The 18,915-nt window shown below is 41.6% G+C and overlaps 1 protein-coding gene across 6 annotated transcripts in view; it reads left to right on the top strand.

The window, feature by feature from the left end:
• The window catches only part of gmds (GDP-mannose 4,6-dehydratase), a 262,351-nt gene that overhangs the window by 1,753 nt on the left and 241,683 nt on the right, over positions 1-18,915 (top strand). The window lies entirely within an intron of this gene.

Here is an 18,915-nt window from a genome sequence, read left to right as displayed (position 1 = left end):
AAAAACTGGCTAAACTCCTACATTATTAGCATCATAATCTTATTCCATTAAAAATAAAGGTATCTGACAAGGAAACAAGTGTGCAAAATTAGCATCAATACAGTGGTACCTAAACTTACGAAAGTCTCTACTAATGAAAGATTCAGGTTTTGCAAAGCTTCCCCGCAAAATATTTGTCTCTAGTTACGAAAGAAATTCAGGAGACGAAAGGGAAAAAAAGGGTGTTGGGTTCAACCAAACGTAAACATCTTGTACTGTATCTTTATTTGAAAGTAGCATGATAGCGCTGCCCTTCCATTGGCCACTGCCGGAGCACTTTCTTGGCATCACATTGGCTAAGAGAGATGGAGGTCCCATTGCTCAGTGGTTAGAGCAGGGGTGTCAAACTCCCTTTGTCTGCGGGCCAAATACAGCTCAATTTGAGATCTAGCTGGCCGGACCAGTAAACTCATTGCAAAATTACATAGAACTAACAATAAGCCCACTTTTTTCCTTTGTATTAGTCACTAATACTAATAATTAGTGCAAAGAATGAGTAATTTATCAAAATGTTTATTAACAGAATTTTCCTTTTACATAAGAATAACATAAGAACATAAATAAAGTATGTGCAATTTTAACAACACTTTTACACAGTTAAACATATATTTAAGTGTGTTGTACATAAAACTGATCACAGAAATAGTAACAATGTTCCAAAAACATTGAGTACCAGCCTTGTGGAACTTAAAAACACTGTTTTTCAACATCTGGAAAGCAATTTGAACAAATGAATAACTTTCACAGCAATTATTCGTCTTGCTTGGAATTTGCCCTTGAAACTTGACATCGTTTATCCTGCACAAGTGCATCAATATGAGGCATCATGTCCTGAGAAGCAGCCAATTTCAGAATCTCATTCAAATGCTTATGTGTGAGCTTTGAGCGCAGCTTTGTTTTATTAATGTTCATTAGTGAGAAAACCTGCTCACAAAGGTAGGTTGTCCCAAACATGGACAATGTTTTAGCAACTAGTGCTGTCAATGCGGGATAGCCTGGTAGGAGGTACTTGTAAAATGTGTCCAAGCTTACAGAGGCAAATCTGTCCTTCAGTTCTACATCACAGTGCAAATCAATGATTTCAAGTTGCATGGCAACGGGCAAATCAGAAGCTTTGACTGTGAATGGTGAGCGAAAAACTGCAAAATCTGTTTCGAGTTCGCTAAAAGCCTGAAATCTTTTCTCAAACTCCATTAACAGCCCTGAAATCTTCTCTTTGTACCGTTTCACGTCAGAATTAACGCTTGCTGCGCATATATCTTTTAAACAGGGAAAATGAGCAGGGTCACCGCTTGCCACCTGCATCTCCCATAACCCGAGCTTTAACTTGAATGCACATATGCTGTCATAATACTGTGTTACGATTTTTTTTGCGTCCCTGCAACATTTTGTTAAGAATATTCAAGTGCTCAGTGATGTCAACCATAAACGCAAGGTCCTGCAGCCACAGATGGCCCTGTAATTCCTTAACAGGTTTACCTTTTTTCTCCATGAATTGTCCGATTTCATCACGTAAATCAAAGAAGCGCTTTAGCACAGCACCTCTGCTTAACCATCGTACGTTCGTGTGATAAGGCACACCATGGATAATGTTAGAGTCACTGAGAAAGCTGTCAAATTGACGATGATTGAGACCTCCGGCTCGGATGAAATTAACAGTTCGGACAACCACCTCCATGACGTGATCCATTCTTAGCGATTTGCTGCATAATGCCTCCTGATGCAAAATGCAATGAAATGTCCAAAAATTACCTCCCCCATTTGCGGCTTGTACTTTATCTCTGAACTTTGTCACAACACCTGCCTTTTTACCGATCACTGACGGCGCACCATCAGTAGCCAGGCTTACGGCGCGTGACCAGTCCGCTCCGACTCTGTCCAGCGCTCCAACGACGGAGCTGAAAATGTCCTCAGCTGTTGTAGTGTCGATCATCGGCACCAGCTCGAGAAACTCCTCTGTGACATTCAAAGTCTTGTCAACTCCACGAATGAATATGGCCAGTTGAGCGACGTCCGTGATATCAGTACTCTCATCAATCGCAACAGAAAATGCCACAAATGACCCCACTTTGCGTTTTAGTTGGTGGTCCAACTCTGCAGAGAGTTCCGAAATCCTGTCTGCCACGGTATTTCTTGTCAAGCCTATATTGGCAAAAGCATGGCGCTTCTCAGGACACACAATTTCAGCAGCCGTCAGCAAGCAGTTTTTGATGAACTCTACATCACTGTACTGCTTTGAAGCCATTGCTATTTGGCTCGCAATTAGGTAGCTGGCTTTCACCGCAGCATCACTGGCTTCTCGGCTCTGGGTGAAAACAGATTGCTGTTTCTTCAGATGCGCCATCATTTCATTTACCTTCTGTTTTCTCAATTCTCCATGCAAACTGTTGTATTTTTCACCATGCTGAGTTTCGTCATGGCGCCGAATATTGTATTCTTTAAGCACCGAAACTTGCTGCTGGCACACCAGGCACATGGGTTTCCCATTCACCTCCGTGAACATATAAGAACATGTCCATTTTTCTTGAAAAGTCCGACACTCTGTGTCTACTTTTCTCCTTTTTGACAAAGACATTTTGCTGATGAGGGTGCGAGGCAAACGGAAAAGTAGATAATGCAATTGTCGCCAATAGACGCTGTACAGACGTTCAATTTTACCAGGTCAAGGTGGTCCTAGTTCCGCCGCAGTGTTGCTTTCATGTTGTCTGCATGTACTAAAACACTGCGCCCCCTAGCGGATAATACAAGAACTACAAATTTTAAAGAAAATTCATATTTTTCTTATACAATGCAGATTTCTTCCCCGGGCCGTACCAAACCACCAGACGGGCCGGATCCGGCCCGCGGGCCGTGTGTTTGACACCCCTGGGTTAGAGCGTTCGTTTGGTAAACCAGGGGTCGTGAGTTTGTATCCAATTGGGGTTAGGGTTGCATCAGGAAGGGCATCCAAACTGTGCCAAACAAATATGAGCGTTCATCTGAGATGGCACGCTGTGGCGACCCCTAACGGGACAAGCCAAAAGAAACTTACATTGGCTAAAAGAGATGTCAATCTTTCGCCATGATGCACATCCTGTCCCTTGGTTTGTACGGTGCAGATAGAACGGTGGCTCCCTCCTCCTGTAAGCCCCAAACTGCTCCTGCATTGTCGTGTGTGAACCAACTCGTCAATGTCCTCGCTTCTCCGTCGAAAGAGCCTCATGGTGAACCAACTCATCGATTTCCTCCTTAGTCTTTCCCTGCGAAACAATTCCCTCAATTTCATAATCAACCTCCACTTTGAACCTCTCAAGTCGACCAGCAACAGAATGAGGCCACATGGCAGCAGTATACTTACTGACTTCTGTCCTGAGTCTAGCCTACACTACTCTTTCCCATAACTTCACTGTGTGGCTCATCAACTTTATTCATCTATAATTCCCACAGCTCTGAACATCCCCTTTGTTCTTAAAAATGGGAACTAATACATTTTTCCTCCATTCTTCAGGCATCTTTTTGCCCACTTGTATTCTGTTGAATAAGTTTGTCAAAAACTCCACAGCCATCTCTCCAAATTGCTTCCATACCTCCACTGGTATGTCATCAGGACCAACTGCCTTTCCATTTTTCATCCTTTGTAGTGACTTTTTACCTTCCCCCTTATTAATCATTGCCACTTCCTAGCCCTTCACACTTACTTCTTCTACTCTTCCTTCTCTCTCATGTTCTTCATTCATCAACTTCTCAAAGTATTTTTTCCATCTAATGGCACCAGTCAACACATTTCGATCTCTATCCTTGATCACCCTTACCTGCTGCACATCCTTCCCATCTCTATCCATCTGTCTGGCCAACCTGTAGAGATCCTTTTCTCCTTCTTTTGCGTCCACCCTGGTGTACATGTCGTCATATGACTTGGCCACCTCTACCTTTGCCCTACGTTGCATCTCAATGTAGTCCTTTCGCCTCTCCTCAGTCCTCTCAGTGTCCCACTTCCTCTTCGCTAATTTCTTTCCTTGTATGACTTCCTGTATTTTGGGGTTCCACCACCAAGTCTCCTTCTCCCCTTTCCTACCAGAAGACACACCAAGTACTCTCCTGCCTTTCTCTCTGATCACCTTGGCTGTAGTAGTCCAGTGTTCCGGGAGCTTCTGCTGTCCATCGAGAGGCTGTCTCACCTCTTTCCGAAAGGCCGCATAACATTCTTCCTTTCTCAGCTTCCACCACATGGTTCTCTGCTCTACCTTTTGTCTTCTTAATCTTCCTACCCACCACCAGAGTCATCCTACACACCACCATCCTATGATGTCAAGCTACACTCTCCGCTAACACGACTTTACAGTCAGTAACTTCCTTCAGATTACATCGTCTGTGGAAAATATAACCCACCTGCGTGCTTCTATCTCTGCTCTTGTAGGTCACTCTATGTTCCTGCCTCTTCTGGAAATAAGTGTTCACTACAGCCATTTCCATCCTTTTTGCAAAGTCCACCACCACCTGTCCCCCAAAGTTTCTTTCTTGGATGCCGTATTTACCCATTACTTCTTCGTCGTCCTTGTTTCCTTCACCAACATGTCCATTACAATCTGCACCAATCGCAACTCTCTCTCTGTCTGGGATGCTCAGAACTACTTAATTTAGTTCCTTCCAGAATTTGTCTTTCATCTCTAGGTCACATCCTACACAACCGCTGACCTTCCTATCTCCTCCAAGGTAAAATAATTTAAACTCTGCTCCTAAACCTCTAGCCTTACTAACTTTCCACCTGCTCTCTTGGATGCACAATACATCAACCTTTCTCCTCATCATCATGTCTACCAACTCCTGAGCTTTTCCTCTCATAGTTCCAATATTCAAAGTCCCCACAGTCAGTTGTAAGCTTTGGTTATTCCTCTTCTTCCTCTGACGACGAACCCAGTTTCCTCCTCTTCCTTGTCTTCAACCCACAGTAGTTGAATTTCCACCGATGCCCTGCAGGTTAGCGGTGCCGGGGCCGGGCGTTGTTAACCTGGGCCACCACCGATCCGGTATGGTATATGTCTTTGTACTTCTATTTTGTGTTAGTTTCTTGTTTTGTGTTGTATTGTATTGTGTGTGATTAAATTATTAAATGTAATACAACTGCTTTGGTATATTTTGGTGGTTTGACAAAGGGGATCTATTCTAAATTCACGTTACATATGCTATAAACTGTGAGACAAATTAGTCCCCTATTATTATTATTTTTTTCATTTTTTTTTACTTGCTCTTCACACAGCTGTCATCTGAAACCCACAAACCTCTTGTCCTTTGCACCTGTGCAATCAATTTTTCACGACGAATCAGGTCTATTGGAAATGTGTGAAGACTGAATCCATCCAGCAGCACAACGGTGTGGCATTTTGGTAAAAATGCTGACATAGACATAAATAGACATAAAAACACTCGATTTTGCAGTTGAAGGTGTCTAATGCCTCTGCCTAATATGTTACTTCTGGCTTCTTTTACAGAGAGAGAAGGAAGAGTAGATTAGGCAAATGTGGTGGACCAGTGGCAATGATTGCTTAGAGTGAAGTTAGAAAGGCACGAAAGAGGATGAGAAATCGAAAGGCAATTTGTCCCAATTACATGCATAAGCAGTTTGGAGAGGTGGCTATGGAATTTTTGACCAACATGTTCAACAAAGTACTAGTTGGTGAGAAGATGCCTGAACAATGGAGGAAAAGTGTGCTAGTTGCAATTTTAAGAATAAAGGCGATGTGCAGCCCTGTGGGAACTATATAAGAGTAAATTTGATGAACCACACAAAGAAGTTATGGGAAAGAGTAGTGGAGGGTAGACTCAGGACAGAAGTATTTGCGAGCAACAGTATCGTTGCATGCCTAGAAAGAGTACCACAGATGTTGCGAGGATGCTCATGGAAAAGTACAGAGAAGGTGAGAAGGAGCTACATTGTGTCTTTGTGGATCTAGATAAAGCTTATGATCGAGTGCCAAGAGAGGAACTCTGGTACAGCGTGTGCAAGTCTGGTGTGGCAGAGAAGTATGTTAGAATACTATAGGACATGCATGAGGGCAGCCGAACAGTGGTGACGTGTGCCATAGGTGTGATAAGAATTTAATGTGGAGGTGGGACTGCATCAGGGATCAGCTCTGAGCCCCTTCCTGTTTGCAGTGGTAATGGATAGGCTGACAGATGAGGTTAGACTGGAATCCCCTTGGACCATGATGTTCGCAGATTATATTGTCATATGCAGTGAAAGCAGGGAGCATGCAGAGGAACAATTGGAAAGATGGAGACATGCACTGGAAAGGAGAGGAATGAAGATTAGCCGAAGTAAAACAGAATATATGTGCGTGAATGAGAAAAGTAGAGGGGGAAGAGTGAGGCTACAGGGAGAAGAGATAGCGAGGGTGGACGACTTCAAATACTTGGGGTCAACAATACAGAGCAATGGAGAGTGTGGGATCAGCTCTGAGCCCCTTCCTGTTTGCAGTGGTAATGGATAGGGTGACAAATGGGGTTTGACTGGAATGCCCTTGGACAATGATGTCTGCAGATTTGATCTACAATGAAAGCAGGCAGCAGGCGGAGGAACAGTTAGAAGGGCGGTGGGCACGCACTGGAAAGGAGAGGATTGAAGATTAGCCAAAGTAAAAAGAATATATGTGCATGAATGAGTGGGATGGAGGGTGAAGAGTGAGGCTTCTGGGAGAAAAGAGAGTGGGGGTGGATAACTTCAAATACTTAGTCGACAATCAAGAGCAATAGTGAGTATAGTCAGGAAGTGAAGAAATGGGTCCAAGAAGGTCGAAACGGCTGACGGAATGTGTCAGGTGTCAGGTTTGTTATGTGACACAAGAGTCTCTGCTCGAATGAAGGGCAAAGTTTATGAAACATTGGTGAGGCCAGCCTTGATGTACAGAGTAGAGACAGTGGCACTGAAGAGACAACAGGCAGCAGAGCTGGATGTGGTGAAAATGATTATGTTGAGGTTCTCTCCCGGATTAAGCAGGTTGGAATGTGTAAATGACGGACTTTGTTTTATTCTGAACTTACTTCATAAATTTTAACGGTCATAGTAATTTAATTGCAAAGGCTTTTATTTCGAAGGTTTAGACAAGTTGTAGTGAATTAGAAGTGACTGTTGCAAAGTATACAGCGGTATGGCACCCAGTTTACCTGGACAAGTACTCCTCGTTCAGCGATTAGGTTATTCATTTTCTGACTCTTATGGTCTTCGCACCTGGTTGATGAGAACAAGGTTAGAATTATATTTTTGGCATGTAAATTAAGCCTTTGTTGGGTTTTTGAGATTTAGTACATGCTGCTAAGTTTTGCATTTGAGCGGATTTTTACCTACTTGAGGGCGATAACGCACTTTGTAAAAGTCGTACGTAGTTTAGAAGGCTCAACAATGATATAAGGTTAAAGGCAACATTGAAGGTCAAGTGTCATGAAATTGCTGAAATTATTTTTTTCACCACAAAACATGATTTTGATGTGGCTTTTTGTAACTCCCGCTATAAAAATACTCTCGTGGGATTTGTTTTCGACAAGAAGCAGGAAGTGACGTATGGGACATTGCTGGATATTGTTTGAACACTCGGGAGGATGGATTTACCCTTCATAAGTTTCCAAGAGACCCGGTTCGTCATGAAAAATGGATTGCACGAGTGCAAAGGATGAGAGCTTTGTGGGTTCCAAATGACAGGTAGGAGTGTATAGAGCTACGAGAAAAAAATAATAGTTTGGGGCGGACCACGTAATCCGTCTCTCATAACTTAACAAAAGATCCTCGTACGTATGACAGGGATGCTAAATGTATCGATTTGCACGTCGGACTGCTTCCGCGTCGGGCTCGCCGGCGAAGGCTGCCGCGTCGGGCTCGCGGACGGCCGCGGCTATGAACAAAGCGTGCGATGACAACACCGTAAAGTGGCCCGACTTGGCGCTGGAATGAGCCTCCCCACCTCGGCGCCGGAATGAGCCACCTCGGTGCCACCCCAGGCGAAGCCGTGATCTGCTTGTTGGACCTGGGCTGGTACATACTGTCATACTGTCGGGGTGTCTGTTGTGAGTTAGAAGTGTTCTGCATATCATCTAAATATGTCTCGAAACAATAGGGGAACATTGCCCCAGACACTTCACTTCAGACTGTGAGATGTTCTCTTCTTCGAAAAGAGCTGCCATGTCTGAAGGGGCATTCCCACAGTAGAGGCCACCGCGTGTTTTCAATGGCGAATGTCTGGGGTGATGTCACGGACAGTAAAGCCAGCCAATATGGCGACCACTTGGATGTCGAATGAGACTTCCGCAACTTTGCACATGGATAACACTTGACCTTTAAAAGGTGTAATAAATATACTCAGTAAATATATAGTAATTCACACAAGGTCTAAATACAGAAAATGAAAAAGATGCTAAGAGTTTCTGATTGTGTCTGTTTATTCCTGTAGATGTTACGGTGTGTTCACAAATAATGAGATGACTAAATGTTGTGAACCATCAGTTTGAGATACCATCTTTTCAACTGGGGACATAACAGATAGGATTAGAAATTAGCTTGTTTGAGAGACAGCCAAAGTATTTGTTTTGAAGACAAAGTTAGAGAGCGCAGACTTTGATGGTTTGGACACATCCAGAAGAGAGAGAGAGTGAGACTATTGATACAAGGGTGATAAGACCAGGTAAAACAGAGAAAGGAAAACCGAACAAAAGGGTTGATGAATGTTGTGAGGGAAGACATGAGGGTTGTTGGTGTTCGAGAGGAAGATGTAGGAGATAGGTTTCCATGGAAAAAGATGACACGCTGTGGCGACTCCTAACGGGACAAGCAGAAAGAATAAGAAGAAAGAAATGACTGATTGTGGTACTGAGATGTGAAGTTTTGATCGAGTTGCACAAAAGAAAAAGGACAAGAGGATTCTGAAGTATGAGTAATCCTGGTAGTTTCTTTTAGAGATTCAGATGTTTGAATGCGTAATAAACTGGCAGAAAAAATCTTCACTATCATCCATAATCACTGGCTGGAGGTCAGGTGACTGTTTATATTGGCTAGTAAGGCTGAGCAATGTAGCCCAAAAATCCTATCTCAGTATTTTTTGGCTGAATGGCAATACATGATACACAGTAAATCCCAAATTGGAAAATTCATCCATCCATTTTCTTTGCCGCTTATCCTAACGAGGGTCGCGGGGAGTCCTGGAGCCTATCCCAGCTGTCAACGGGCAGGAGGTGGGGTGCACCCTAAACTGGTTGCCAGCCAATCGCAGGGCACATTAAGACGAACAGCCGCACTCACAATCACACCAATGGGCAATTTAGAGTGTCCAATTAATATTGCATGTTATTGGAATGTGGGAGGAAACTGGAGTGCCTGGAGGAAACGCACGCAGGCACGGGAAAAACATGCAAACTCCGCACAGGTGGGTCTGGGATTGAACCCGGGACCTCAGAAATGTGAGGCCATCGCATTACCAGCTGAACCACCTTGCCGCCCCAAGTTGGAAAATGAATATTTAAATAAATATAAGTGATATCAAGTTGAAACAAAAGAACACTTTTGTTAGAACAGTGCGATTATAATTTTTAGTGGAATGCAAAGACTTTTCTTTCATATTTGAATAAATGCATAGGCACTTCAAATTTAAATTCAAAAACCAAAGAAAAAAAAAGCCAATATTTATCCTATGGTCAAATTTTCCACCTACAAAAAAATTTAGTGCAATTACATTTTCTCTTCTTGTAGCAAAGATAAGACATGAAGATGAAACCGCACAGTTCAGGGCTCGGTCCATGTTTGCACAGGAACGGAAGGACAAGGAGACAGTATATTTGTTGTGGGACTCCCGACATGAAATGTAGTGGCAGCAAGAACATCAGAGCATTGCCACCCCAAAGGGACCCTGCAACACAGGGGTCTCTTGTCTGCCTGAAAGGGACACCATTTGGGCCGGCGGGCACAGGACAATGAGTGGGTCAAGAGCCACGCTTACAGGCGACGGAGTGCCACAGCAGACGCAAATCTTCCTGGGGCTGACGCAAATCTTCCTGGGGCCCTGGGGACACTCTGTCTCACATGCCACGCTCGGGCTCTCTTGACACGCTCTTCCTGGCCACTGGTCTGTGTTTTCGTGTCTGCCCAGACATTCCCTTTCAAGCTGCACGGCCTCACCTGCACCGAGGTGACATGGATCCGTCAAAGAGGAGCCTCGACCACTGAGCATACCTTTCTGTGCTCGAAACAGGCACCATACACCCGCTCCATACCTCCTAGAAGAATCTGTTCCCTTGGGGTTAACCCGAAAGTGCAACCCATCTGCCTCGACCTTGGTCAACACTTGTAAGTGCAACCTTGCTGCCTACTAAAAGTACAGATTGGTGCCTATTCGGGTTAAATTAATGACAACATTGAATGCTACTACGCGTCTCGCCATCCCACACTCACTGATTCCCCCACTCCCCTTTTATGTCACAACTCAGCTTCCCAAACCAATGTTTGTCTGCATTTTTGTTTGTCTGTTGTTGTAGTTTCTCCTGTTAGTTCCCAATAAAACTGTAAAATACACTATGTGGATCCTGGTTTTTGCATTTGAGTGAGGAGAATCGATGAGCTGGAGAACGTACATTGATTTATTGTACCCAACGTTCGTTATGAGATTGATCAACAATTTAATAAAAAATAAAAATGTTGCTCATTCTTCCCAAGTGTTATGCACAGAAATCAAGTGATGTCCCATAAATCAAAAAGTAGATTTACAACGCACAATCTACAAATTATGTTAAACTAGAGGCCAGGTGGGTATCCCTCCCGGCGACTTTACTACCTCCAAAATAATTCCATTTTATTTAATCTAGTAATTGTTACAAAATATTACATATTATAGAACAAATGTATGATCAATAATAGGAAAATACATTTATAAAATAATGATGTCTATTTCAGTTTTTGCAAATAATGAAAAATCAGACCATCGTATTGTTTTTTTAACAACAGCAGTGCAATATGCATGCATTTAGCTCAGCTCCAATGAGTTGCATGGACAACCTGAAATTCTGGGTTAGCCAGCAGGCTAATTGCCACCCGGCCAGCTGGAAAGGAAAGGATCCATGAGGATTTATTCCACTGCATGCACCCCGTTAAAGATATCTTGGAAACTCATTTTCAAATCTTACATTCTTTTGTTAAACACCAAAAACAATAATATTAAGTAATTTTTATTTATCCAATCATGATAATATTGTGGTATTGGGACTGCATGAAGGAGACAGGCATGCTTCTGTAAAGACTATCTGAAGAAGTTACTTGTTGGGCCATATGGTCACAGTGGTCATAAATTGCTTTAGTAACTATTGACCATAAATTTCAAGGTGGCATGCTGCTTTGTCGGAATATCTTTGACTCAACTGTCAGTGTGAAGTAATGGTGTGAAAGGGTGTGACTTATGAGAGACCACCTGCGTGCCAAGGCACCGTTGCAGAACTGGGAGTGCTTGTGGCTGATTTTGCTGTTTTACGATCTGGGGTTATGAAGAGGACAGGTTCATCCTAGCTCCCTGACAGTTATGCTTTGCTACTTTTGCCTTTAGGTTTATATTTCTTTCTTCAGCCCGGCTGCTATGGTCCACACCCATATGATACTCTGAGGTCTTGTTCTTTATTTTTTGGCATTCTGTTAAATCCCTTGATGCATTCACTGTTTGCACCAGAGAATAGAGTCTGACAAGTGCCAGAAATAATACTCATAAATCTAAGAATCCATGCCGACAACTGCTCTGTCACACATAACTGCTGATGATGGCTCCTTTAAGGCTGATTCATCAACAGTACATCTGACATTACTTTGGCAATGTTTAAGCGGTAAGAAAATTTAACTGCATATGTAGCTAGTGATAGAAACCTGAATTATGTTAGTGAACATTTAATGCAGTTGCTGTCTCAGCATGAGGTTTAAAAGCAACCCACAATGGAATAATTTTTATAAAACTATGGGAACATACTAAATAAAACGATCCCAGCTAATATTAAAAGGATTCTTGAGAGTTCAGGGTGGATCCCGCCTCCTGCTCTAAGATAACTGGGATTGGCTTCAGCACTCCCGCGACCCTTGTGAGTATAAGCGGCTCAGACAATGGATGGATGGATAGTTAAGATGATTAAGGTTTGGTTAGGATAAGAAAATTATTGTGGTTTGTATAGTAAATGAGACTCAAATGCATAGGCCAAGGTCTCACACCCACTCTACCTCTCTATCACTCCTTCTCAAGTATTAGAATTTGACTTCTGAATTATATGTAGAGGCAATGTCAGATGTATGGATTTATCAGACCTGGATGTACAGAAATTTCAAGACCCAATTTGATTTTTGTCATGCTATAATGACCATGGATAACTAGACTGCTGGTCAGTAGAGGACAGTTGGTTTTTGCAATTGGATCAGTTGTTACTTCCTGGTTCAAGGTTATGAAAAGGCTCATTGTCTGTTGATTCTGAAGGATGATGGTTCCACTTATGACATAGTAAGACAAATATTGAAAATAAACTCCTGTAACTATCACTCTCCACCTTTATCCAAATGCATCCCTTGCATCACTTCTTTACCTAGTTTTTGATGGGATTTTTTTCGTGGTTTTTTTTCACTTGGATAATCTGTTTATCTGTCGTGCAGCACTACAAATGACTCAACACAAAAGTGCTCTGAAGTATTATTTTGAGTGATATAGGAAGTAGAATAGGCTTTCCTTGTTGCCGGCATACTTTGTTTTATTCTTTTGCTCTTCGGTTTGTGGGTATTGTTTGAATATTAATACTTCCTTCAACTTTGTCAGGTTTAACTGTTGACAGTGAGAACTCGCAGTTAAAAGAAAAAACCTTCTCACACAAATACTGTACATATAAGGTCTGTTTGTTGCATTTATAGAGGCCCACTATCAAATGTAATACTGTGCGTTATTATTACAGCTTGCCTAAATATTTTTCACCACAAAGATCTTTCATAATTAAAATGTAAGTGTAATAAAAGCTAAAGGGTCCCAGAATTCACGTAATATGGTGGTTTATCTAATTAGTTTATTCATTGACCAGCAGGGGGTGCCAAACCTCCAACACCTCTGCTGACTGTTGCCTGTTTTTTGTGTGTGTGCTAAGCATTAGATTATAGATATCGTATAGTTGTTGAAACTAAAGTCTTTATTTTTCTTTCAGCCACATATGCCTCAATGAACAATGAGAAACTGCACCTTGACAACTAGCCACAATATTATGACCATTTGGTGAGATCCAAAACTAGAGTTGAATCAAAAACACTACAAAGATGAAAACGCATATCTGACCACATTTTCACAGAAGTTCAGTATTGATTTAAAGGTAATTAATTTTGATTATTTTGGTTTTTTTTTTCAGTGAAACATTTCATCAATTTGGACTGTATCATATTGGTTAACTGCTTTGGTTACATAAGAGACTACTCACAAAATAATATAATCCACTATAAAATGAGATCTAAAAAATTGTTGCTTCTCTGCAAAAAAAAAAAAAAAATGGACACATTTTTGACCAACCGTTTACAGTAAGAAAATTTGCATTCTTTACCCTAGCACTTTTGCATCCTTTAAAACATTATTGTGATTCAATCAGCATTGAAAAAGACAGTATAGCTGAATAAGTAGATTCAAATGTATTAATAAATGCCATTTTTTGGCATCTCTCACTCTGTAAAAATGTACATTCAGTATTACCTAAAAAAAGAGATAATGTATCAAGGTTTAAAATAAGTGAGTGGATTTTGTCATTTGGTAGGTAAGGCAAGTAAGCCTTGAATGGTGCTTGTGTTTTTTTGTCCATTGTTTTCTCCAACCCTATATTCAACTCTCCATTACAGGAAACAGCAAGGTGAGGGCAGGGTTTTTGGGCTAATGTACCTTTAAAGGAGCTTCTTGTTTTTAAGCGCAACTGCAGCCCTTCAGTCTTTTTTCCATACTGGTCTGGCATGGAATGCTTTGACCCTGGCACAGAACAAGGAAAGCATGACACCAGCTGGAGCTTTAAATGCTATGGAGAGCCCAGGGGGCTACCTGGGACCAGGTCCTTATCCGGTATATGTAGATAAGGGTTTGGTATTCCACTATTGTACAGTCTGTTCATGCCGTTGCAGATCCTGTGCATCTCATTTGAAATTTGGATAAAGGGTTATATTTAGGCTGTATTTTAGAATAATAATCATAAAACATTAACCTAAATGATGAAAATGTCTTGTTAACAGGGCAAAAATGCATTGAATATATTTCTCAACTTCAACAGTAGCTGTAAGAAAAACGCTATATAACATTTTCAGCACGTTTTAGTTCTCTGGAGTAATTTTCCCGATAGGATTGGCTGGAGCAGGGGTGTCAAACTCATTTCTGTCGTGGGTCACATTGTAGTTACAGTTTCCCTCAGAGGGCCATTATTACTGAAACCGTATAAATATTTTATTGCTTCATCATATTTATCCCTAAATTTATGAACTAGTTTTGGAAGGGCAATTGTTTTTTTAACTATTGGTCCTGTTTGGTTAAAAAAAAATACTTGTAATATCTCAACATTATCATTTATGATGCATGACAATCTGAAATTGTGGTACAGATTTTGACAAGAATCATGGAAGTTAATGCATTAGAATTGCCTTTGCGGATTGCATAAAATCATGTGGCAGGACGGATCTGTCCTTCGGGCCTTGAGTTTGACACCTGTGGGCAAGAGAATATCCAAGCACCAAGAATAAAATAGAGATTTTGTAAATCAATTGCATACTCTCAAGTTAGTAGTTTGTATGTGGTGTGATCTACAGCTTTAAAGTAGTTGAGAGTAAGGTGTTTTTTCAGGTTCTTAAAGCCCAAATGTCATCCCTATAAACATTCTAAAATAGATATTGTAATGAAAAATACATATAACATTATTCACTTCAATGTCTATACGAAATAAATAAATGTTAACAGAGAGCGCGTCATCCATGCACAAAGTTGCAGAAGTGTCATTCTACGATATCCAAGTGGTCGCCATATTGGATGCATCCTCCTTCCGTGATGTAACCCGGACATTCGCCAATGAAAACACGCGGTGCACCCTAACTATGGGAGACAAACGCGCCCCTTCTGATACGGAAGCTCTTTTTGAAAAGGAGAAGTTACCTGGGCAATATTACACTATTGTTTCGAGCCATATTCAGATTATATGCAATCACGGCCAAACCACATCCCCGTCCGATCCACTTCCGCGGCGGAGATGAGCCATTGGTTGTCCATAGCCGCCGTAGTACGCGATGAACGCCGTCGAGCCAGGGCGCCTTACTGCGCGCACGCAGCTGAGTGAGGCATTCTTGGCTGGGTTCTTCAGATTCGCCGCCGTCCGCGCAGCAGCCCGACGCCGTCCGCGCAGCAGCCCGACGCCGTCCGATGCGCACATCGACATATTTCGTACGCGGGTCTTTTGTTATGTTATGAGAGACCGATTACGTGGTCCGCCCCAAACTATTATTTTTTTTTTAGTAGCTGTATACACACCTACCTGTTATTTGGAGCCCAGGAAGCTCTAGTCCTCTGCAGCCGTGCAATCCATTTTTCAAAACGAACCGGTTCTCTTGCAAACTTATGAAGGGTAAATCCATTCTCCCAAGTGTTCAAGCAATGTCCAGCGATGCAACGAGCCGACATTTTGGCTAACACGAAGGAACAACGAGCTACCTTCCCGGAGGTAAAACTAATGGAAACAAACGAGTCCACTTGGGGGCGCCGCTGTCCTTTACGTCACTTCCTGCTTCTTCTCGAAAAAAAATCCCTCGAGAGGATTTTCATGGCGGGAGTTACAAAAAGCTGTATATGTCAAAATCATGTTTTGTGGTGGGGAAAAAAAACGCGTCGGACAATATAGGCTGACGTTTTTTCATTAATAACATACTAAAAATCATCCATTTCATGACAGTAGCCCTTTAAAGAGATGAGGTTTCATTGTCTCATCATCAGTCCACTGGTGTACTGTAAGTCCACTATCCTTGGCAGAATTGGGCAAAATGTAGTGTGCGTTCTCCAGTAGCAGAATCTCCTGTTGACTAAACTTCCATTATGACTGTGGGTAAGTGCAAGCCCTGGGACTTTTCCAGACTCCTTCACCCTTTCTCTCTATTTACTGGCCTTTAATGGCCAACTGTTAGTTCCTGGACGGGAAGCATAGGTCTGGCATGTGCAAGTGTCTGTTTGTATACGTGGGTCATATGTAAGGATAATTGAGGGATGAATGCCAAGACTGGCTTAGAAGTTTCCCCAGTGCTGCAGAATGTGTGGTCGGAAAGTCTAAAGGAAGGAAAAAAGATTAGTTAAAATTGATGACGGGAACGAGACAGAATTCATTCTTTCACTCATGAATACACACATCGAGTACCGTTGATCCTGTAACGGCCTGGAAGATCTCTGGAGTGCTCTTTGAGTTGTCAGGATGGTGGCATTCTAACTCTGTTAAAGGGAGGTTTGGATGTTTGTCAGCATTCATGTCCATGGGTCCAAAATACTGAATATGCAGAGTCAGTTTTGATCAAATTACGCCACCAATTTTTACCAATGGATGGTTTACATGTTACAACAGAATCCAAGAACACTTCATGTTTGAAATTTACATCAGTTATTTTTTGTGTATAATGCACATTCCCCCCCACCCTAAAAATGTCAGTCAATAGTGGACATTATACATAAGTATAAGCGAAAATGGAAAAAAAAAACTTTCAAGTTTTATGAGTCTATGCTGCCATCTAGTGGTCATGAAAAAGCTGTACACTTTCATTCCAATATGCCACCGCCCTCACGGTTATGGAAAAAGGTGAAGCCTCGAGTTTCGTTCCAATATGACAGAGGTACATATGACTGCCTAAAAGTACAGTTGTGATCAGAAGTCTACATTCCGACATATGCCGGCAGAAAAAGTTTTTTTTTTTCCTTTTAAATACACTTGATGACTGACCAACAACTGTCAATTTGTTAATCATTATGTTTTGCTTAATGATAATGTTAATGACATGTATTATGTCAAAAAATGTTTTGCCTGGTCCTTCATGATTTCTTTCAAAAATTGTACCCATCTTACAAATTCTGCCTGGGTAATCAAACATATGAGCACAACTGAGGGAAGTGATGTAACAGAAGTGACTCCAGTCGTGAAGACACTGCATGAGTCCGGAAGATAATTCTTATTGTTTTTCCACCTCTACTTACATTTCTTATCTTAGTTTCACTTTTTGAGTCTAAAGTAATCCATTGTTTTTCGATGTTAATTGGGACTACAACCACCCGCGAAAAGTGAAAAACTGCAAAGTAGCGAGAGATGTATGTTGATTTGGGTACCAAAGCATTTCAAATATATAAATAGTATTCGTACTTTGCATTTTTGAGACAAAGAGGTATTTAGTTAAATATTTTATTATAACATCTTAAAACTACATTATATACAGTATTATACATTTATTAAAAAATTATAAAACAGTATATGTATTATATTACTGTAGAGTTACTATTCATTACTTGGAGACTTCTCCTTGAGGCACTGTGTGGGCACTAGAATGTTTAATCAACAGTATAGCATTTATACTTTAAATAATAATAATAAAACAGTAACATTTTTATTGCAACACAGAAAGTTACAAACAAAGCAAATGCATGATGTCTTCTTGTGTAGAGCACTGAATGACGCTGCTGTGACATTACTTCTATTTCGCTAGTGTGACGGCACTTCCATTTCGTGTTGGGACGGCTTCTCCTCCGACAAGAGGAACACGCCGGATGTGCTTCTCTCACCATCTCCAGCCCGTTCTGGCCACATCTCCATGAATCCTCTTTTTATTTCCCTTGGGCGGTCCAAAATGTAACTGTTGGATTAAATGGGTATAAAGTTATCTCATATTTGCTTTCTTGGGGTTTTAATGCTTATGTGATGCAATGCAATCGAGAGGCACATTAGAGCCATGGAAAGTTTGCTAGGATGTACTTTAACAATGTGATGCAATCAATTTACATTGGGTGCCATGGAAACACCAGACAGTAATCCAGAAGACAACAAAGATTGACGATATCCAGAGTATGGTGAAGACATCGCAAAGACTCACATTGACTATTTTTTGTCACGGTTGCTTTGTTTGTCACAATTTGCTTTGTGTGATGCGGACCATGCTAAGGAATAAAAAAGTGGAGACGTGGAGATGTGATTAGAAAGAGATTGTGAAAGAGACACATCCCACGTTCTCGTCACGAGCCAGAAGTTCCTCTTGTCTTCCTTCCTTGATAATTTTACTTTAAATGTCCTAGGCTGTTTAAACCTGAGAGTAACACACACAGCAAACGGAATAAATAAGCAACCCTGAGTCGATAAACAAAGCAACCGTAGGCAAAAAAAAGCAAACACGAGTCAATGTAATCATATTAAGCAGACCAAAAGAGCATTAAAAGCAAAACAAGAGAGCAAATATTATATAACTTTATGTACAATTAATCCATATAATCCAACACCCTGTATATAAATTCATAAACCCTTCAACACAATTGCTAAGATTGACAGTTCGTACAATGCAGCCCTATAGGAGCACAAACCAGTGCAATTTATAGGCCGGTCCCAAGCCCGGAAAAATGCAGAGGGTTGCATCAGGAAGGGCATCCGGCGTAAAAACTGTGCCAAACATATATGAGCGTTCATCTGAAGAATCCCATACCGGATCGGTCGTGGCCCGGGTTAACAACGTCCGCCCCCAGCACTGCTAACCTGCAGGTCGTTGGTGGAAATTCAGCTACTGTGGGTCGAAGACAAAGAAGAGAAGGAAACCGGATCCATCATCAGAAGAAAAAGAGGAATGCACAGAGCCTACAACTGAGTGTAGGGACTGTGAATGTTGGGACTATGACA

This window comes from Syngnathoides biaculeatus, chromosome 7 (assembly GCF_019802595.1).
Source record: "Syngnathoides biaculeatus isolate LvHL_M chromosome 7, ASM1980259v1, whole genome shotgun sequence".
Taxonomy (NCBI): Eukaryota; Metazoa; Chordata; class Actinopteri; order Syngnathiformes; family Syngnathidae; genus Syngnathoides; species Syngnathoides biaculeatus.
This window is presented reverse-complemented; position numbering and strand designations above follow the sequence as displayed.